The following is a 24,729-nucleotide window of genomic DNA, read 5'->3' on the forward strand; positions in this document are numbered from 1 at the left end:
TTTTGAATAAATATCAAATTAATGATAATTTTTGTTGTGGAGAAGTAATAAATCAGGGTAGCACCTTTATTACACATTCTTCATAGAATATGAAATTATAGACATATGATTCACACATTTTTTTTGCTTTTATCGGCAGAATATTTTTTCAAGTTTAGCTTCGAACCCAAATAATATCTGCTGAGTTAGTTACTAAAAATTCATGTGATGGACTACCTGACTTTTTAAATATGGTGATTTGATTTTTTGATTATGGTGTTTTAATTTCATAAATATCGCTCCTAGTTTGAAAAAGATCTCATTAAGAACCTAAAACAGCTGATTTAGTCAAAACTATTTATTTCAGTAGGTTATTTGAAGATCATTTAAGAATGAACCAATATTTTTCAAAATGGTTTTAATATTCTTGCTCAGTATTTTAATACGGTTATTTTGATATGCAACATGCCAATGGTACAAGGAATTTTAATTTTTAGTTTTATAAGGGGCGGGTACATCTCATTCCCCCCTTTCAAGTTTCACAGGGTTTTATATTGGCCCAGTAACCCTTGCGAATGTGAAAGTAGTAATGTGAAAATCTAAAAAAAAAGCTTGCAAATCTAATGTATATTCTGTATAAATAATCTACGTTACCTAGTTATACATAAATACTACATGTATATTCTATATAAATAATCTATGTTACCTAGTTATACATAAATACTACATGTATATTCTATATAAATAATCTACGTTACCTAGTTATACATAAATACTACATGTATATTCTATATAAATAATCTATGTTACCTAGTTACACATAAATACTACATATATATTCTATATAAATAATCTATGTTACCTAGTTATACATAAATACTACATGTATATTCTATATAAATAATCTATGTTACCTAGTTACACATAAATACTACATATATATTCTATATAAATAATCTATGTTACCTAGTTATACATAAATAAACCATTTATCATCATTTTGTGGCCTTGTCACGAGCAGATTCAACCAATCGATTTTACAAATATTGAAATTTAAAATATCTTACATTTTTTTTCTTATGGTTAGATCATTTTTTATATGTGATTGAATCGTTCAATTAATGCAGAACATATAATTATTCATTATTTTAACATTTAAACTTCAAATTAATTATTTCTTCCCAGAAATAAATACTTTCTTAAACTTTTCAACCATTCAAAATTAACATTTTTCCATCTATTTTGTTTGATGATAAAAAATACAGTATTATAATTTAGAATTATTTACAAAAACATTATATTCTATTTGATAAAATTTTTAAATCTTGATTATAATTCAAAATAGAATATAGAATCAATCCATCCTATCTTTTCTTAAAAGAAATTTAGAGCAAATTTTCACAGGAAAAAGAAAATTCAGATTTTATATTATAAATTTCTAACCACGAGTGATAAGTCGAAAAAAAGAAGAGAATTTTACATTTATTGAAAACCATGATTGTGATAAATTTTCTATTTCGCATTTTCTTTTTTTTTTTTTTTTGTAGCGAAGCCACTTTATATTCCAAATGTTTTAGATATTTTAAGGATCTAAACACAGGGATAGAAAGAGATAAGACAATTGCTGATAAATTCATGTACATCCCGAATGATGAAACTCAAATTTACTCCTTCTGTTGCGTGAAATTAATGGTTCAAATGTTTGAACACTTAACTTTATAAACTAACACAAATTGCAGGGGATAAGACAATGGTCTATATATCATTCCAAATGATAATAAAAACAACGCATTCTGTAGATTAAATCATTTGTTGAAAAGTTTCGACATTATTAATTTAGAACTAACTAATCATATTTCAATAAAAGTCCAAAGTTTTTGAGTTAAAAACTTTGGGTACCAGCATAGTTTACTGTCCAATGACAGGATTACACAGGAATAACTTATTTCTAACAAAATTTCGAAAAACATTTTTTATTGGTTTTAAAATTTTAACAAGACACTTTACTTTTGTTTCATTAATAACTCATTTTATAAGTTTTTATGAAAGTCAAGGCTAAATCATAAAATTGTATCTGTTTTCTATATTTTTATGACCGAAGTTGAGTTGTTGCAATTCGGTTTCAGTGAACTGGGGTATTACTCTCAAAATTCTAAATATTATGAAAATTTGGTTTATTATGCAAAAAAAATTCTTATTGTTTCAGTGTATTTCTCATCTGGCTGAGCAATATAATATCCGTTTATTGTGACTTCAAAATCAACAAAAATTTGACTTATTTTGGCTTAATAAATAAAAATAAAAACAAAAATTAGAAGTTGATTTTTTTATATATTTGGTTAACCTCTGTGGGTTTCAAAACACTGCGGGTCCATATTTGCGGAGGCAGAGTGCTGCATACCTATCCTGTATTAGAAAAAGGTAAAAAAATCATAAAATATTTTTTCTAGAATAAATCCCACAAAAGTAAAGTGAAGGCCACTAGTGGTTACAGGTCATGCAATAATAACTAAACAAAAATAAGGGATATACCATCTGAAAAAAGAAATATTGAAAATTTATATTTTTTTGGGTTTAGACTTAAGAATCAGTTTGACTCGAAATTTGACTAATTCTTAGACGTAATTAAAAGCTCATTTTTAGATTAAAAACTAGATGAAGCTATAAAATGCGTTACTAGCCTTCATGGGTTGCGAAAAATAGGACAGGTAAATATCTACCTAACAATATTGTTTAAAGACCAAAAAAAGCACATCTACTGTCCATGACTAATATCTATCAATGGCGTGCAAATATAAAACAGGAGACAATTATTGATAAAATTAAAGAAGAATAACAATAATTATTTCTCACATCGTATAATAAACAGCTTTCCGCAGCATATCGTGGCTAAAAATATTGGTTTTAATCTTATAATTGTACATTTTTATATTTTAGAAAACTGGATATATTACGATGCTAGACATAGTTTTTTTTTGTATGGATGAGAAACCGTTTAATCCACCGGATATTAATTGGTTTCGAATGAATTTAAGAAAAAAAAATTATTTACTTTCTATCATTTTGCCCCAAAACCTCTAAAATCCAATAGTTATTTTTACAAATAAATTAGGGTAGATTTTGACATCTCATAAAACAAATTGGTGGTTTCTCTCTCCCTTCCCCTTAAAAAAAGTAACTTCGTGTTAGTTCTTAGCTTCTTGCTTCTTTTTGGCTCACTGCCTCACTAAAATCAGTGAGGCTCGCTAAAAAAAAAGGTGAGGATAATTTTGCCACTTTGTAAGCCTCATTGATTTTAGTGAGCCAAAAAAGTTTTTCAAGAATCCACCCCTGGATAGACAAAATGTCCAAATGCTATTGCTTGTATTGTTTTTATTCTGCAAATTTTATCGAATAATAAAGAGAGCAATGCAGAAAATCTTCAAAGGTCATTTTTAACATCTATACAACATTAATTTTTTTCTACTTTACAGTAAGGCTTTGAAACCAATTACTATCTGCTGGATAAGAAAATCATGTATCGTATCGTGATAACGACGACAATATTCTACGAAAAACAAAACAAAAATCACAATATTGATACCAGTTTTGTTATCCAAAAAACTACTTATATACTATATACAGTTTTAGGCTAGGTAAAATATAAAAATTCATTCCCACCCCAACTTCAAAATAAGAGTGTGCGGTTCTGTGCTCTAAGGAAAAGCACCATTATTCTGCACCAAACTTGGAATGGAATGTGTATAGCCATGCAGAAAAAGGTTGAGTTTTAACTGGTGCAACAATATTTCTATTAACTGTCACAAACAACCACACAATACTCCTTAACTTTCTTCTAAATATTTCTTTATCTAAATTCGGAGTGAGTAATCAAAAATAGTTTAGAACCGTCGCTATAATGTTATCTATAATACAAAGTAGAACGATGTCTATCTGTCTGTTTGTACAAATGATCTCGCTAACAGCTGAACTGATCGGGCTCTCCTTTACAGGGTAGCTTCTCATAGGTGAAAAATACCCCCCCAAAAAAATTTCTTTTGAAAACTATAATTAAAATAGTGGGGTCGACTAACCCCCATCCTCCCCCCCCCCCCTCAAAAAAAAATTCACCCCCCCAAAAAATTTCAATTTTTCTTTTAAATCTAAAATACGAAAAATTGGGTTGAAAAAACAGGATCTTTGTCTGACTTTACCAAAAGATCTCGCTAATCACTGAACCGAAATAGCTCTCCTTTACAAAGAAGCTTCTCATACATTAAAAAAAAAAAAAAATTAAAAAAGAGGGGAGGGGGAGAATTGGTCGACCCCCCCCCCCCCCCTAAATAATCCCACCCCAACTTTTTTTGTTTTCTTAAATCTAAAATAAAATTGGGTTATCGAATTTAACTTCCCCCTTTTCAAGTACCCCTAGAGGCCTCTAGAGTAGAAGCTAGTTTTATTTTGAAACAGTAAAAAAAAGTCATTAATGTGAATCTTCCCTTAGATGATGAAATCGATGCGTTAGAAGAAGCAGGAAAAAGCAGACAAAAAATACAATTTTTGTATTATAATAATGGGACTTATTTGTCGATCCAATCTTACTGAACTATCTCAATACTATTAAAGAATGATGTGTTGATAGCTAACCTCTAGAAGAGGTGTATACTGCATTTTTCATGGAGATATAACTGTGTAAACAAAAACTAGATGTACATTTACATCTGCACAAATTTGGACAAACAGACACAGTTTTATAGCATATGTTATTAGTCATATGAGAAACTCACTAGTTAATTGATTAAAACAAATTTTAAATCAAAACCATACTTCCCCATAGCATTACGGACTGACTTAGAGAGTAAATTATAGAGGAGTTGTGCGACTAAAGACAACTTTTTCTCGGATTTGAATGCACAACCCCAAAAGTTCAATATCTGCCACATTCATTTTAGAGCTTTAAAAATGCCAATAATGTCCTACTTATGAATTATAAAACAAGGATAGATATGGAGATAATAATTATATATTATATAATTATGGGGATGTGGGGGGTAAGTGATTCGAATCTAGGCCATAACCAGATAATAACTGGCTGACTGACGGACGGACAAAGTAAACTATAGAGTAGCATCGCTAATAAATAAATCATCGTTGAAAAGTTTGTCTAAACAAATCCATCAGGATTCAATAAAAGTACCTAAAGTTTATATCCAACAAATTTGAGAATAATATTTAAAAATCTTGATTACTAGTATATATCGTCCATACCCTCCATATTATACCAACCACCTTGGTAAAATGAATAAATTACAACGAAAAAAATACCCCAAAATAAAAAAATATTTTAAATATAATTCATTAAATAATAATTTGATAGATTTTTTTTATTAGTTAAAGATATATTATCACTTTTAAGTTAACCCTTAATGGTCGATCGAGGTGGGGGTGGGAGGTTGTTGAACGTTTACCTGTATGATCATACCTGGAACCTTAAATTGACTTGAACGCCTATATTTTATGTGAGGATGCCCTACTATAGGATATTTTGCTTTTTATTTTGATGACCCTACCAGGTTTGCTAGCATCCTTTCCCCACGAAGATGGAGATATTCAAAAAGTTCTAACTCTGAGATATGTGTCATACCCATATTTAAAAAGTCACTCAGTTATAACTCTCTATCTTTCACCCACAGAAAATGAGATAGAAAAAAACATGGGGGGGGGGGACTGGTTAAGGGTTAATAGATGACCCCTTATCCCCATCCGACAAGTTTGGGATTTAAAAAATATATTACACAACTAACCAAACTGTGAGAAAAACAAATTTGTTTTGGTTTTTAATAAAAACACATAATATAGAAAATTCCATTATATTTCTGGTTATATTTAATCATAATTTTTTACAAAAACAATTATTGATTTAATAAGCTTTAACCAATTTTAATAATTACATAGGTAGGAATTTCTTTTAAACATGCAGGAATCTTAAGGGATAAGACAGTGGACGACAAATTGATATACATTACGAATAATGATAAACAAAATATCCCCTTATGTGGATTTGAATTATTGGTTGAAAAGTTTGGTTGCTATTTGTTAAATCAACCAACTAAAATTCAAGTACCCAAAGTTTTTAACCAATGAATAAAACTATAAGTGATTCCCTTCAGGTGAAAATGTGCATGATTGGTTGGTTTAAACTTGTCATGTCTAAGCTTTTAATACATATCCTAGAAGGAACTTTTTGAAGCCTGGTCTGCATTTGATCCATATTGCCCAAAGCATAATGTTCTTAGTTTTAATGCAGTTTTATTATAAAAACTTGTTTTCTGACCTCATCTTTACTCAGGGAGTAAGGGAGGGGACAATGTTAAAACTAGCCACATCATAACAAATTAAGTTTATTGATACTTGTCTGCAATATTCAAAACTAACACACGAGTTGCGGCATTTGTTGCGCTAGTACCCAAAGTCAGACAGAAACTGCTAAATTCTTGTACATTCCCTTTAAGCCAGTACCCAAAGTCTGAGACTCCTAAAAATTGAATATTCGATCCATTGTCCCCTCCCTTACTCCCTGCCTTTACTAGTCCATGGAGGGATGGCTCAGAAACTGAGGGTACTTTTATTGAATCATAACTGTAGTTTTATTACATATTAGTGTTCAAACTTTTCAACAAAAATTTCATATACTATTTATATTGTGGATGTAAATTATCGTCCATTTTTTTAATCCTTAATTATCCTGCCTTTACTTGTTTAATCATAACATAAAAAATGACCAGGACAATTTTGTTCTTAAGTAGCGAAACAACAATAAAATTGCACATTTTTTCGTGCGAACAACGCTCACCCCCCCCCCCCCCTCCACACCACCAACCCCCTCCGCACGATAGTGGAAGATGGTGATCATAACTATTTTCAGATATCTTCAAACTTGATATAACCCCCTCTCTTTTTACATTCCCTTTGAAGTGGATTATTCTGGATTATCTATTATGTGATCAGGTGTTTATACAAGTGCGCCAATGTTTTTTTTTATAAAATTGTTAAAAAATGATATCTGTTTGGTTTTCCTTTGCAATTAAGCTTTTTTTAGGTACAGGGAAGATTTTTAACTATTTTGGGAGAGCGTATCTCCACCCTCCCAATTTAAAATCACCCCCCAAATTTCTTTTCTGAATATTTCTTATTAAAACTCAAATTAAAAAGTAGAAGGGCGGTTGACTTATCCCCCTCCCACCTTAAGAACACTTAGAGGCTTCTTGGGGGCGTTCGTTGCCCCTAGTCTTTCTTAAAATAAAAGATATGTCTTGCATTTTTTTTCAATTAGGTGTTTGATCACGAATTTCATATGGTAAAAATATTTTTCTTATCTTTTTCTTATTATTACCCGTCATCCCTCCGCACGTTAAAAACAGTCTTTCTAGATTAGAGGCTGCGCCCCTAGCATCTTGGGGCACTGTATTTGGAGGGTAGGCAAAGGCAGAAATAGCCCAAAACCATCTGAAACTTATATCTATAAAAATAGCCTAAAACCATCCTTGGAAATAAGTAAAGCATTCTCAAAACGGAAAACTAAATTGTTGCAGAAGTTATCTTTTAAGCTACATTCAAAAAATCCTTAATACATTATCAAATCAATTATTATAATAAAACTATTGCTTAATTTTGATAGATATAACTCCTTTGAATGTAGCGATCCTTGTTAATAAAATGAAATATAAAAACTATGTCAAACTTTGATTTGATCAAAGTAATATTAAAGTTTTTATTTACTACAACTTTTCTTCATAATAAACTAAACATCACAAATTTTATGATGGTTTAATTTCAGTCCTTGTTTAATCTTTTAAAAACTAGGATAACATCAATAATATATTTTAGATTATAATTAATGTTTGAAATCTTTAAACAATCCTTTCTTAAACCAAACAATCAGGATTTATAACAAGTTTTTATGCCAATCAATGTTATATAGTGAATATAATACTTTGGGTACTAGCCAATTAACATTACATTGTCTTTTTCCCTCATGAAATTATATAGACTTTTTTTGAGGAAAGAAATCAAAAAGGTTTTCTTATACTGTGTTATATAATATCACTTTTACATACTTTCTTACAGGACTAGTATAAATATTCAAAGATTTAAATCAATTTCAATCATTATATTTTTTTGTGTTGTACAAATCCCACCATATAGCCTAAAACCTTCCATTGACCAATAAAAAGCTTTCCTACCAAGTAGTGGAATGACCATTCAAGGCGTTTACGACACATTCATAGACAAATAGACCTCCTATCATTTTAGCATAGAGTTAAGTCTACTTATTACATTGAATAGTAATATTTGTCAGGGGGGGGGAAGACATCCTCTTTTTGGATGGGGGGTGTGAAATAATTAAACACACCTCTGAATGACTGTATTACTACTCAAAAGAGAGATCTAACACTTTTCTACATCTCTGAAGCGATGGAAAGTGTTATGTGTGACGTCATAAAAATTCGTCTAAATCCATCTCTTTTTTAGGGGTTTCCTTTCCCATTTCTCCTCTCATCTCTCCTTTTTAGACATATTTGTATGACGTCACACATGCCACTTTCCAGCGCTTCTACACTTCTCCATTTTAGTTGGGGTGTCAAAATCTTTAGGTAAACTCGTTGGGAAAACGAAGTAGCAGGCTTCGTCGTATTTCAAAGTAGCTTTTTATTTTAGGTTAGGTTAAGATTGGTTAATGTAAAGAATTACCTTGCAGGGTTAGAGCCCCCCCCCCCCCCTCCCCAGGGGCTGGAAATAAGAGAAATTATGCACAAATAATTCATGAATCTATTTTGTGAATGTTTATTCCTTTTCCTTAGTTGTTAACCTGATGATGAAGTTATCTAATTCTCTTGATTAGCGCACATGCATCTCACAACTGACCTTAAGAGAGAAAATGCGACAATTTCTCTTTAAAGTGACTTGTCGATAACGTACCCCACCCCTCCCTTCTTTTTTTTGTTTGTTTGTTACTTTAGGTCAGGTTAGGTTAGGTTATATTGGGTACTGGGTTTTCCCGCAGGTATAGGCACTAAAGAATTTAGGTCTTACAGGGTTTAGGCATAAATAATACAACATATTTCAAATAAAAAATAAAGGGGGGTTTAAGTGCTCGAAGGCCACTTTAAAGGAAAGCAATGAAAATGCAATAGAAAAAGGGAAAGACAATAAATTATATAACTCGTAAGATTGTACTTGGTTTGTCTAGTCTTTACAATATGTATATAATCCTATTTTATAAAGTAGTTAGGTTTTTGTCTGAATCTTCTCAATAGCTATGTACTTAACCGTTTGAGTTCTATGTTTTAGGTAGGCTTCACATTTGTCCTTTGATGTTTTTTTGCTATTTTATTTTCAGGTTTAGCTCTTGGGACAGTTGAAAGCTATCACGGAGCTTTAAGTGAAGAGACTCTAAATGGTATGGCCACCGCCGCTAGTATTCTTTATAATACATGAGAATCATTTAACATGTTTAAATTAAACCCAAAGACCATTTCTAAATGGCAAAAAGAGAGATACTAAACGTTATTAGCTAAACATTGTTTTTAAGATTGTTACAATGTTTTAAATTAATCATACGATTTGTTTGGTTCGCTCATTTTCTTTGACTGTATTTGACAGAGTGTACGTTGATTGTTATCAATCTATCCATCACAAATACATACTCGTAGTATTTAGTCACATTAGGGTTGGAGCAGATTAATGCAGTTTCATATAAATTTCGCTATTAACACTTAACGGTCGGGGGGGGGGGGGCGTTGAACGCCCCCCCCTTCCGTTTTTTTCTATCTCATTTTCTGTGTGTGAAAGATAAAGAGCCCAAACTGCTTGACTTTTTAAGTATGGGTATGACACATAACTGAGAGTTGGAATTTTTTGAATATCTCCATCCTGGCGGGCACAGGATGCCAGCAAACCTGGTAGGGTCATCCAGGTAAAGAGCAAAAATATTTTTTTGACTAAAACAAAGCATTTTATCATACCAAAATACTAAAAAATCCTCTAGTAGTACATCCTTATATGAAATACAGGTGTTCAAGTAACTTTCAGGTTCCAGCAGGGGCGTCCAAGCTTTTTTTTTTGGGGGGGGTAAAAAATTTTAGGGGGGGGGGTAATTCGTGTTTGGGATCGGATTCTACTCTTCAGGGTATCTACCTATTGGTCCTGTGGTGGTTTTAAGCTATTTTCTTGGGGGGTGGGACACCCCCAACCCCCCCAAAAACCAAAAAATCCCCCCCCATTTTTTTTTTTTTTTTTTTTGAAGGAGATTTCCATGGTCCTTTACAATTTTCGCCATAATTTTTTTTTTATCACCTCTTGGGGCAAAGCCCCTAGAGGCTAGGGGCGAAGCCCCTAGTTCAAATATATAGTAGTATCTCATTCTTTAGAACATAAAAATACAATAATTAACTCACTAACCAATGAACCAATATGATTATAATTTAAAGTGAAGCGTCTTATAGGTCCTGGTAAGTTTTATAACTAGTTTTGAGACACCCTGACATCCTCCCAAAAGAAATCGCCTATAGAAATTCTTTTTCATTATTTAATGAAATATTTAATTTAGTTAGGTATCTATTTTATGGAATCTTCAGTGCTTTACAATTACATCATAGATCCCCGGGATGGTTTTAGCCCTTATAAAGGCCCAAGCAAATAAAACATGATCAAACTATTAATTTTTTTGTTATCATGGTTAAGAACTGTTTTAACTGGTTGGACTATATTGGGGTATAGTGTCTTTTGTGGCAAAGCTCTTTTCACCTCATGGCTCGAGTCACACTATGACTTTTTTTAGGGGGGGGGGGGGGGGGCGGGGATTACTCCCTCCCCCCCCAAAATAAAAATTTTCAGTAAAATTTTTTTTTTAAGAACATTCAATTTGGGGGGGGGGGGGTAAATATCCCCCCCAAAAAATTTTTTTTAAAGAACATTTATTTTGGGGGGGGGGGGTAATTACCCCCCCAAAATGGTTTGGGGGGGGGTAAATACCCCCCCCGAAATCGTTGGGGGTGCCGAATGGCCCATTACCCCCCCCCTTGGACGCCTATGGGTTCCAGGTATGATCCTGCAGGTCCTGATCCTCCAGGTCTCCAGAAATCTTTAAAAGGCTCCTGTGGCCGCAATTTTTGACTTAGAGACTTCAAATTTTAAACTTAAGCTTTTCTTACATGTCTACATAACGTATTAAAATTTCATGAAGATCCGCTGCCGTTTTCCCGCCGACCGCCGACTGCGGCGGCTGGCAGCTGCCAAGTACAGCTGCGGCCGCTGAAATTTATATTTTGATATTTCTAATGTAAAATTTACACAAAAATAAACATTTTCTGCAAAAAAAAATTCTTCTAGCTTTAAAAATAAAAAAATTACAGCCGTTTGAAATTTTTAAGTAAAAAAGGACCTAAAAACAAAAGTTGTTAAATAAAAGGGTGAAGGAAGCGAAAATTGACTTAGACTTATAAAAGGTCGGAAATTCATTATCAAACAGGGGACTTGAACAAAAAAATTTAGCCCTCTAGCTCTAATAGGAACTGAGATAATAAGGGGGGGCGTTGAACGCCCCCCCCCCCCCCCCGACTGATTAAGGTGCGGCAAGGGGCCCAACTGTAAAGGGTTAAGAAGGAAACCAACATGCATAAGCAACTAAGCTCTGTTGCGCAATATCTTCAAAGTAGTGATTCAGCCCCTAGAACAAGCTGGAATGTTGAATGTTAGAATCTGTATTTAGAATGAGGTTGAAATAAGCAAAATAATATACAGATGATTGTTAGAGACCAAACCAAATAATTCTGGGATGTGGTTCTGCGTAGGTTCTTATTGTACATTATAAACATTATTAAAATACATTCTTTAAAAAAGTCATTCCTCTCACTCTAACTATTTATGTCGCACATTTGACATAGCAGCAGTAGAAACCCATATTCTTTAAAGATATTTGATTTTAAATTAAGTTAGTATTTACATACAGAATAGGATTTAACTTTGTTCAACTTAAATTTGTCTGCATAGTGTCTACTAGCATTTATGTACATAGAGTACAAAACAATAGTTATAAAGACAGACAAGGATGGCAATTTCCATGAGTAACAAGGCACAAACACATTATGTCTGGACTAACTGAAAAAATAAGTTATAGAGGAGAAATTCAGTGGCAAAAAATAAACATGTAGTTAGATAGTAAAATCATAAAATGTTCTTGTATTAAATATATATTGGTTTTGAACACCATATTGACTAAGTACTTTATATTCTGGAAACCCATTTGAATATCGATTCTCCAACAAAAATTTCAGCTGTCTAACCTAAATGGTAGCCACAAAATTTACGCTTCCTCCTGACAGTTTATAACAGATAGATGGACATTTTGAATTATTGAGTAGCTTTATAACGTAAAACTTATGCGCTTTCAATAGAGTTGACTAAAACAATTAAATTAAAGACTAGGAAAAGGTATTCTAAGATATCTAATTAATTTAATGCATTTTTCATGTCTAAAGATTATTCATTTTTAGTGCGTTGAACTTTAGATTTTGATTTTAAAAAGATTTTTTTATGAGGGGTGGAGGGGGGCATTCTAGCGTATACCAACAATAAATTTATTTGGTAAAAATCACGAAACCTATATGTGTTTTTCAGGTGTCATTGAGGGACAGCACTTATTATCAGAATCAAAGACCTTTGTTTCTGCCCCCTAAATATTATTTTAGATTTATTTTGCTTGTTGGTTATATCTCATACCTGGGGCGTTTTCTTGGGAGGTTGAAGAAACCCTCAATGGTCCAATGGGAAGCTTAAATGTAAAGAAGAACCATGCCAGTCACAGAAAAAAGACATCCAATTACTATTATATAAAGACAATATTATGTATACCAATCTAATACTTTCTTATTTTCCTTCTAACCCTGTGAATATTGTTTTCTGATATACCCAAATTCTGTCCAACCCTATTAATGCAACTCTCTTCGTGATTGATTCCTAACTAATCTAATTTACGGGATACCCCTCTCTATCTCGTTCGATATCCCCAGGAATCTAAAGGGATAAGACAACTAAAGATAATTGAAGCATATCCCCAATAATGATATACACAATTACCCTTTTTTGTAGATTATAATTAATGGCTGTAAATTTGTAACCAACAAATTACAACTTAATTAAAGAACCCTAAGGTTTAAAGGCAACCAATCAGCTAAGGTGTTTTTAAAACTTTGGTTATTAATGTAATTTAGAGTAAATGTCCCCTAACTCACTGGATATCCCTCGTATCTTACTTCTCTCTCACTTTGTCTTATCATGATTTCTAACAACCAGGGGACCTAAGGGATAAGACAATGGAAGATATATTGATGTGCACCCTCACTAATCATAATTACACTTTTTATTGATTAAAATTATTGGTTGATAAGTACGGGCGCTGCGGTTTTGTACAACCTAATTAAGGTAAAATAAAGTTCCTATTATTTTTATGCTAACAAATAAAAGTAAGGTTTTATAAACAGTATAATTTACAGTCCATTCCCCTTCCTCCCCGATTTCTTATGCAATCAACATAAAAGATATAATCTGTACAAAAGTATGTTGCTTAAGTTATCTGAAACTGTTTTCAGTGTGCTTTTCAGGGAAGTTCTATACATTTGTCAGTCTGTCGGTGAGTAATGCTCTAAAAGTCCTTTCTACAAAGGGAAAAATGATGGTAAATATGAACGCAAAGCATCTACTTTATAACACACTTTGTCCCTATGTATTTTAATGGTGCCAATAGGTAGACTTGATTATAACTGACTTTGTCAGTCTGTTTATTTTTATTTACTAGAATTTTTGTAAATGGGTTTCCTACTTATGGATGTTGTCATTCTTATGTATAATCAAGTTACAATATTCTGTACGTAATAAAGATATAGTTACGTTCTTATTATCATTATCAATTAATTTTGTTATGGTTATTTTAGAGGTAATTTTAGATTATAAAAAATTTAAATATGAAAATAAAAAAAAAATTTAAAATACTTTTAAGTACTTAATGTTAACTGATGCTTTTTAATGTTGACTTGTTGACTTTTTAAAATCTGGGAAATTTTTTAAAGCGAAGCTTTTCTATAATTAAGGGTCAGTCCGTCCGTACATAACGTTAATTTGGTCATGTTAGAATTGTCCTATCGATTTCAAACTTTGCATGATGATTCCTGGAGGAGTTAGGTACGAGTTAGAAAGCAAAGCAACTCTATAAACGTTACCAAAAAGTCCGTACATGTTGCTTTTTAACTTTTTTAACATCAAATTTTTATGTGATAAAATTATTAGATTGGTCTGTTTTTTGGAATACTAATTACTAGGACAACAAATTACATTTTTAAAAGCGAAGCATCTTTATAATCAAGTCCTAAAAATGTAAGTATGTACTTAAACAATATCCTGTATTTAAGCAGTTTTCAGCATATTTATATACAATTTTGTTTCGTTTGATTTTTTTACATTAATATTCTGATTATTCAGTGTAAATGTTCGTTTATCCTAACGTTTCAGAGCTTCGCTTTTATGGGTGTTGTCATCCTTGTTTTTTTAAAATAAATTTTACAGAAAAAAATGTGATCATTCAAAAGTTTATTAAAGTGTTTATGCTATATTTATGAATTATGATATTGACATTGGACTGTTAATAAAAATATTTCATAAGAACGTTTATATTACTTATTCGTTGGCAAAATATTTTTGGTACCTAGATAAGCAAAATAAGTGTCCAACTATTTAACCCAATATTTTGACTTAATCAAGGGGTAACTATGTTTATCATTATTAGAAATGAACATCAATTTATCGTTTTTTGTCTTATCCCTTAAGACCCTGATTATTATAAAGATCTAATGACTGAGTCTATAACAACATGGTTTATAATTATTTAGTAGGTAAATCAACTTTGCAGTCAGAAACACCCATGGCGGAGTCTATACCAACATGGTTTATAATTATTGGTTGGTAAATCAACTCTGTAGTGAGTAACACCCCTTGTAAAGTCTATACCAACATGGTTTATAATTATTGGTCGGTAAATTTACTCTGTAATGAGAAACACCTCTAGTGGAGTCTATACCAACATAGTTTATAATTATTGGTCGGTAAATCAACTCTGTAGTGAGGAACACCCCTGGTGGAGTCTATACCAACATGGTTTATAATTATTGGTCGGTAAATCAACTCTGTAGTGAGGAACACCCCTGGTGGAGTCTATACCAACATGGTTTATAATTATTGGTCGGTAAATCAACTCTGTAGTGAGGAACACCTCTAGTGGAGTCTATACCAACATGGTTTATAATTATTGGTAAGTAAATCAACTCTGTAGTGAGGAACACCCCTGGTGGAGTCTATACCAACATGGTTTATAATTATTGGTCGGTAAATCAACTCTGTAGTGAGGAACATCTCTTGTAGAGTCTATACCAACATGGTTTATAATTATTGGTCGGTAAATCAACTCTGCAGTGAGGAACACCCCTTTTGGCTTACAATCAAGAGTTAGAGTCGCATAATAAGAGTAATCTTTACAAGAATGGATAGATAATAATGTATTATCTTATCTTTTAGAATGGTTATTAAATGCATGAATATTTCCATTGAAAACTTAGAAACGGTTCGACTATAAATCAATCTAAACTAATAACAGGGGATCTTTTCAAAACCTTTTCGAGGGAAGAGGAAAATTGACTGCCCCAAAACTTACTAAGTACTTTTCTGATGAAGCTAGTAGAGGGCTAGACATTTTTTTGTGGTTCCCCTTTTTAATAAAGCATTTTAAATAATATATGACAGTCATATTTGTTTCCTTCGCCCTTTTATGAAGCAACCTTTGTTTTTAGGTCCTTTTTAGTTTCATGAAATATCTTATTTGATAATTTTTTTAAAACTTTTAAATTGGCTTTAAGTCATTTAGACTTATGTACGTACGTACATAACCTAACTATATGATAGCTGCGCATTTCTGAATATACTTGAGATAAAGATTATCTGCTCTCTGAGAAGTTAGTCTGAATGTGCAAGCTCCCTGGGGGTGAATCAATATTATCTACTTGCAATTAATCATAACATTAGATAAACACTTTCATATTATATCTGCATAAACCATCACAAATATACAGGATTCTTTATCGGGAAAAAAGTTTTATAATTCTAAATAATGTATTTGTTGACAGGGATCGAAAGGGATAAGACAATGACCGATAAACTGATGTACAAAGTTACCTATTCTGTTTATTAAAACTAGCGGTTGAAACGTTTGAACACTCAGACTTAATTAACCAATCAATCAAAATTCACTAAAGTCTCCAAATTTTTGAGCCAACGAATTAGAAAACTTTATAATAAGACTTTGGGGACTAGTGTAAATAAAAGTCTATTGCCCCCTTCCCTTATTTTGAATAAATCGAAAATAAGGAGAGGATGGTATAATTTTTCTGTATGCCTCTCCTCTTCATTGTCTCTACCTGCGGAGCCCTAGCCCTGCTAGGCTACCCAGCAAATACCAAATATAACCTAACCTAACTTAACCTAAAGTATTAGAAGAATCGAATAACTTCCAATCCCCTTTTATTAATTTTCAATTTATTTTGAAAAATAAGGGGATGTGTGGTAATCAGTGATCAACAGAGTACTTTTTGTGAAGCGGCCCAACCTTATTACAAATCTGCATGATAGTTTCTTTTTGTATCTTATTTCACAATAAATTTATAAACTGTAATGACCATTAATACAGATTTAAAGAGTAAGTAACTGCCTTTCACAGACGAACGGACTTCACTAATTGATAAAATAATCGTTATTCATAATTTCCAGCTGATATTAACTGGTTTCGAATCTATACTTGAAATTATGTTATTCTTTATTCCTGGGAAACTCTTATTGGATGGGAATAAAATAAAGGGTAGTGGGATTAAGCTATAGATCTTTTAAATGTTTACATATATAGTATTATATTTAGTAAATAATAACGGCTCTATCCATAGTAAAATTGGACCTTGTATTAAACAATAAATATAGCCTAAAACCCATCCAAAGGTTGAAATCTTTTTAAAAAATAGCCAAAAACTATTCCAGACCCTAGGAGCATTCCTAAAAAGGATAACTAAATCAGTTCAACTGCCTTGTGCAACCTTTCTATAGGGTCATTGAAAATCAACCAATGGTAACTCCTATATTAACACAACCAAGTAACAGAAAATAATTTAGAAGCAGACGAAAGAGGTCTTTGAGAAAAAGAAAGGGAGGTAATTGTCTGTACATACATCTATACTATAGATCTGTTGGAAGCCCTAACCCTTCATGGACTATATATACGGTGTCCTAACCCCAGCTGAGGGGCTACCCAGTACCCATTATAACCTAACCTTACTAACTTTAATTAATAACAAACAGCCAAATAAAAGCCCCTCCCCCCCGTCCCCTATTTTCTATTTACCTTAATCCTTCAATAAAAGGGAGGTATGTATAACATTGCTTAACAAGGTATTTTGTATGAAAGCACCTACTTTAATTGATTTTAGATCAATTAAACAATTAGGATTATTTATTCTCTGAAATCAATTAGAAAATACGGGAGAACATTAATTGGAATGAAAATAAATACTTCATACGAATTGTACATTTTCAAATTAAGCAAGGAGGACAACATCCATAAGTAGATAAGCTCAACAAACACATGGATGGACATAATATAATAGAGAGTAATTTTTTCAGACATTTTCTATCAGGTTGGGAGGAACGTTAGGTTGTTTATTACACTAGTCCCCAAATTTTTTTATGATAAAGTTTTCTTATTTGAAGACTTAAAAAACTTTGGGAATTTTATTTAATTTTCATTGGTTTGTTCATTAAGCTAAGTGTACAATCTCTTCAACCACTAATTATGATATACAGAAGGGGTAATTTTGAGTATCATGATTGGGAATGTAGACATTGTCTTATACCTTTAGATCCCAGCTTTATGATAGATATGACATTTTATCTTATTGTTCTAGGAATCAATAAAGAAATATCAAAGCAATTGGAAACTCATACCATAAAAAAATTGTCTCCTAAACTAACTGACACACTGAAACATCTTGCAAAGAAGATTTGCTACTAAAAATAAAATTCTCCAAAAAAATCATAAGTAAAGTTCAACAAAATTTGGATATTCAAATTTAAAAAAAAAAGTTTGAAATTAGTAATATGTAAAATGCAATTTTTTAAATTAAACTTTACTTAACAAACTTTTAATTTCATATTTTATTTTCTACTAGCGACTACGCCCCTTGAGGCCTCTAGGGAATTGAGGAAGGGGGAGTTGAGATAACCCAATTTTTTAACCCTTACAGATCGGGGGGGGGGGGCTCAAAGAGGCCCCCACCTCTAGTTTTTTCAATCTCATTTTTTTTGTAGGTAAGATGGAGAGCTGTAACTTCATGACTTTTTAAGTTTAGTAATTATACGTCGGCAAGAGTTGATTTTATTAGGATATCTGGTCTGTGTCGGTCGTGGTGTCCGGTCAAAGTCGGTTGGGTAGCAAAAAAAATTAGAAAAAATTCTAAATAAATCTAAATTTCTACATTATGACTTTTGTGTATAAGGTAGAAACCTAATATTTTTTTTGTGAATACTTAGATATCAATGACCATCTGAGAAAAGTGGTGTTATGACCGTTTGACCGCTCCCTGACCGACTTTATGACCGATTTTTGTCCGGCTTTTACTACAGACATATATCATGAATATCGTGGCTTCTATTATAGCTAGAGACCTATAATTTTTTTTGGTAAATCCTTGAGCAATAATAAACAGATATAAATATTATTTTGCGCCGCCAACCGCCGTTTTACCGCCGTAACCGCCGAAAATGGCGGTTTCCGTTATTTGCCGTTTTTCGGCGATGATCAGAAAAAATAATTTTTTTGTTATGAAAAATAAAAGTTCGTCCTAAAATTTGGTCATCCTAGCTGCAAAATTGGCCGCTCTACAGCTGTTTTAAAATTTAGCGGCTGGCCGCTAAAAAGCGGTTAAGGAGCAGTCTGACTGCTATGACTAGAAAAAGTAATTTTCTCTAAAAATACACATGAACCACCAGAAAAAAATTTTACGTCTTTATCTGTACCAGGAGCCGAGATAGAGGGGGGGGCTCTTTGAGCCCCCCCCCCGATCTATTAAGGTGGGAATTGGGGCCCGATCTGTAAGGGTTAAAGAAAAGTAAAAACATGAATATTTCGGTGACATTTTTTTTTTTTTTTTTTTTGGGGGGGGGGGTGGTTTGTTTTTTTAGGGGCGATTTATATTGGTAAGGAGGTGGTATGGTACCCTACCCCAAAATAGAATAGGTATAAAAATCCCAGGACCTATGAGAAGTTACCATGTAAAATGGTTAGCGAGATCCTTCGGTACAAACAAACAGACAGACAGACACATAGACATATTTTTTTAAAAGGATTTAAATTTTGTAACAAAGAGGGCTTGGCAGGTCACGGGCTGAGGCATCTGTTGAGGGTAGATTAGGATAAACGTAACCGCGACTGTACCATCCACTTGTTGTTATGGATTCGAACCTAGGCCTGAGCTAAAAGAAATACCTACTACACGACACTTATAGTCAGAATAGGGGAAATGCTTTGGCCCAAAACAGACGCAACTCATTGCCTTGTATAGTTAGGACTACCAGTAAAAAAAAGGCCATGCAATCAAAGAGTTAATTGTGGGCAATAGTTAATAGTAGTAGATCAAGCCATTGCATTGGTTGAAAAGTTTTGACACTACTAGTAGCAAACCAATACAAATTTACTAAAAGTACTAAAACTTGTTGATCCAACAAAAAAGATTACGTGGTTACAAAACTTTGGGTACCTATTTAATCTACAGTCCAATGCCCCTTTTCTTTCTCCCTGACTAAACCCTGACAAAAGGATAGTAAAGTGTAGAATTCTCTTTGGTAACTCAATATAAAGATAAACATGATTCTTTACTTTAGTTTTCTAAAGAAGTCATTCTTATATATCTTATAGTAAAGGGATGGGTTATATGAAAACATAAAATCGCTAAATTGTTTTTAAAGTAACAGGGTGTCTTTCTATACCTAAAGATCTAACTACTAAAACGATATGGTTATCCTTTACAATGTGGATAGGTTCTGGAATATTTAGCACTATAATTTGGGATAGTGTACCACCACCTGTCCAAGAGAAACTGTTTCTAACCTCTGCAGTATCCTACCAAACAAAACTTAAACTAATCTGCCCTAAACTAATGAACAACAAAAAAACTATTAAAACTACCCACCCATCTTATTTTCAAATTATTTCTGAAATATGCAACTTTCAATTTCTTATTCCTTATCCATGTAGTCCGTGTAGTATTTGCTCAGGCCTTGTTACATAGAACAGATTAACAGGGAGGGAGGGGACATTGGACTGTAAATTGCTCTGGTACCCAAAGTTTTTTTTATTTATTGTCTAAACAACAGTGGGTACTTTTATTTGATTAGTTTGAAACTAGCAGTATTCAAACTTTAAAAATATTAACCCTTAAAAGGGGTATTTGTGTTTATCATCATTGCAAAATGAATATCAATGAATTGTCCATTGCCTTATCCCTTAAATCCCCGATGCTTTCACTTAAACCTATTTATAGACAAACTACCCCCCCCCCCTTTTATTTATACTGTATAAAAGAATATTTCTACGGGGCCCATCTAACCTTTACTTAACCTATCCTAAAATACAAAAAAATTACATCAAAAAAATTGTGGTTCAGATGGAATATAAAGGGAAAACGTCGATTGGACTTAGCCTTTTAAGCTCCAAGAAATTTGTTAAAAGTTAAAGAAATAGCGAGATTTTGTAACTGGATTAGTTCTTTAAGAAGTAAAAATACTTTTGTTGTGTTCTTTAAAGAGTACAAATCAAATCTTTGAAAATTAAGTAAAATTTTTAAAGAAATAAACATGATATTTTCCAGGGGAAATTGCCAAAAAAAGAAAAAAAAATCGCTAGTCCACCATTTTGTATGATTTAGTTTTAGGAATTTTCATGGAAAAATTTAGTTGTCCATCTTCAACAGCAGTCGAGAAAATCACATTAGAAAAATATTAAAAGATTAAACGTAGGTTGAAATAATAAATTAAATACAAAGATTTTGACACAGTTTAAAGTGCATGAATTTTTTTTTGTAAATTTTGTTCAACCTTTTTGATGTGCATTTATTTCCGCTCATCCTAAACATCATTAAATCTATAATTCACTTTGTCTGTCCGTTTGTCTGTAACGCTACAATATAGAATCTAATTTATCCGTCGATCTGTTGTTGTTTTTTTCATTAAAAAGATTTATATAATTTCGAAGATTTATCGCATATTTTGCTATTTCTTTACATTTTTTGTCAGCTTGGCATCTGCTTTGTGACTGTTTTCCCCAAATTTTTCATATATTACTGACAGGGATCTAAAGGGATAAGACAATGGCCGACTAATTAATGTACATCCCCTAGGATGATCCAAAAATTAAACTATCTGTAGATTATAATTAGTGGTTGAAACGTATGAACACTAAACATACCGAATTTTTAAACAGACTATTGTCCCCTCTCTCTCTCTCTCTGATTAATTCGTTTTTTCTGGAAATGCAGAGATGATATCACACCAATTCTACTGCACCCTATACTTTCTGTTTTTGCTAACGAAACTTTAAATCAGGGATTTTAGAGATAACTTATTTGGCAATATAAGAAGATATTCAGACAATCCAAAGGACATGAAAGATAAAAATAGTATTTAGCATTTATTACTAGTTGAGTAAAACACTAGAGAGGGTTAAATAACTGTATGTCTCCATCCCAAGATCCTTGTGCCAACTCTAAATTTGATGTTGATATTAAAACAGCCAAGTAGCAGAAAACAATTTGCAGTTGAAAAAAGTCCTTGGAAAGGGAGGCATGTGGTTATATCTGTATAGACATCTATACTCTAGATCTGTTGCTTTACCCCTAGTCTCTAAGAAAAGTCTGAGGTGGATTTTAAAATAGGCTAAATCCACCCAAGACATTTACAAAGCTTCTCTATAATGCACAACCAATTTTCAGTATTTTCCGAGATCTTTAGCTTCAGAACAAAAACATATTTTGTATATAATATCTTTTTATCTGTGTTTTCAGCTGCTATATCTACGTCCCTGACTAAAAAGTTCTTCATTTCTTTGTCTTTAAATATATTTTACAACAAAATTCTAGGTAGAAGTAAGCCGTGGCATTAATTTTAGTCAGAATTTCTTGTTGTTTAATTATTTTCTGTCTGTTAATTATTATTTTGTTTTCATAATGCAATTCAATTAATAGTAGCCTACATCTGGCAGGGAGGTGGGAACATTTGACTTTAAATTACAATGGAACTCAAAGTTTTTTAAAAACAATTTCTTATTCGTGGGCTTAAAAACTTTGGGTTATTATATTTAATTTGATTGGCTAGTTTCAAAGTTTTTATGTCAATTTCTTCAACCTTTATTTTTAATCCACAGATTAGGTAATTTTGTTTATCATCAATGATATTGTATATTAATTATATTATTATTATCTGGCAGCTCATGCAATTTTCCAGCTGCCAATTTAAATTCAGACGTGTCATAGATAAGAAATAATCCATACTTAAAAGTAACAGGATAGCTGCCACTATGTGTTTGTGTAGCGAGGGATAAAGATAACCACTGAACCGATATGTGTTTCCTTTACAAAGAAGATTCTAAAGTTCTTGTGGAGTTTGTATTTATTTTACTTATAAAGCACTGCCATGCTATATATGTTACATGTTCGTTTGTCTGATTTGTTAAGCTTTGCTAGTATACATGTTGTCATCCTTGTATTGAACTGTAAATAATAGTGTCGCAGAAATTGAAATTTCAATATTACTATTTTGTTATTTTAAGCAACCTTGCTTCTTTTTTGTTTTTTATATTCTATGTTTTCCGAGATATAAATTTGGGGGGGGGGGGAGGAGGGTAATATTTGCCACCCCTTCATGTTTTCTAGGAGCTTCCTTCCCCCTAGACCTGTGGTCTGTTAATAGTTATTTCTTGCATCGTATTATAAACATCTTTCCGCGGATAAATAAATGTACTATTATAAGATTAAAACCAGTTTTTTTTAGCCCCGATATGCCGAAGGTACGGGCTTAAAACTAATCTAATGATTTACATTTTCTATTCGTAGAAAACTGGATATAATACCATGCTAGACATAATTTTTTCGTATGGCTGAGAACCGGTTCTAATCCAACGGGAATTAATCGGTTTCGCATGAATAAGAGAATAAATTTTCAATCTTGATTTCTTTTATAGTTTCCTCCCACTAACCGAATAAAGACTTTTAGAAGCCCATTCCCAACCTTTGGAATAGGGTTAAGTGTTGATGATTAAACCCCGGATATATTGTAGCTAGAGTTTTTATAAATCTACTTGATTTCTTTTATAGTTTCATCCCACCAACCGAATAAAGACTTTTAGAAGCCCATACCCAACCTATGGAATAGGGTTAAGTGTTGATGATTAAACCCCGGATATATTGTAGCAGGTCTGCTAATAACTATACCAATCTGCATAATAATCTTAGTGCAGTACTGAACTTCATATTCAGGTTTATGTTCTCTATATAGGTGCAGATACAAAACTGCCAATAAATAAGGAAGGTTTTGTTTATTTTTACCAACTATCAAAGTTGAGGTGGGGGGTTTAAAATACTAGCGGATACGCCCCTAGAGACTTCTATGGACATTTTAGGTATTTAGGGATCCAAAATAATTTTAAAAACTTCATTGGACCTATGAGAAGCTTCAGTGTAAATGAAAACCATATGGGTTTAGCGGTTAGCAAGATCCTTAGAGGGTAGTTAATTTTCTAGGGTGATATATCTTGGGAGCGTGGTGGTACCCTCCCCAAACATACATAGAACCTATGAGAAGCTACATTGTAAAGAGAACCAGTTCAACGGTTAGCGAGAACCTTCAGAGTACATACAGACACACAATCTGTAACTTTTATACGTTGGTAAAATATATACTGGCCTGTCATTGGGCATTTGTATGACGTCATTTTTATTAGGTACAATGAGCTGCTTCTAATTATATTATTAAACTTATTTACTTGATGTCAGTCAATAGAACCAATTTTAACAGTTTTGTAGCAACCCTTTTTACATTAAAACTGCTTTTCTCCTATATCTAACCCCTGCGTGGGGCTCTAACCCTAAGGGACAATTGCCTAACCCTGTGGGGCAATCACCTAACCCAATATAACCTAATCTAACCTAACCTAAAATTACATATAAAAAAAAATTTTAAAACTACGACGAATCGTCCCTTAAATGGCGTTGCCACGAAAGGGACTATTCCCAAATGCCAAAACAATACCACCAGTTTTAACAGTTTTATAACAACACTTTTTACAACTCTTTTTTCCATCTGCACTTTGTGTCGGCGGCTAAATTAACCATTTGCATGAAAGCCAGGGAACACGGATAGTTAGGGAGGGAGGGGATATTTGAATGCAAATTACATTGGCACCCTAAGTTTTATAACAACGTGTACTTTCTTTTCAACCAATGATCATAATCTAAACATTGCACTAATTGGGGATGTACATCAATTTATTGTCCATTGTCTTATCCAGGGTGGGCATACAAAAAACCCACCCAAAAAAACCCACCCAGGGTTTTTTTAAAAAAACCAATAAAACCC

The 24,729-nt window shown here is 32.5% G+C and overlaps 1 protein-coding gene across 1 annotated transcript in view; it reads right to left on the reverse strand.

Annotated features, from left to right (window-relative positions):
* The window catches only part of LOC145303806 (furin-like protease kpc-1), a 308,581-nt gene extending 293,151 nt beyond the window's left edge, over positions 1 to 15,430 (reverse strand). The window contains exon 1 of the mRNA XM_080145426.1: positions 15,416 to 15,430. The gene's annotated coding sequence lies outside the window, so the exon portion shown is untranslated. The remainder of the gene's footprint in view (positions 1 to 15,415) is intronic.
* Positions 15,431 to 24,729: the final 9,299 nt, after the last annotated feature.

This window comes from Acartia tonsa, chromosome 13, assembly GCF_053477335.1.
Source record: "Acartia tonsa isolate MP-2025a chromosome 13, ASM5347733v1, whole genome shotgun sequence".
NCBI lineage: Eukaryota > Metazoa > Arthropoda > Copepoda > Calanoida > Acartiidae > Acartia > Acartia tonsa.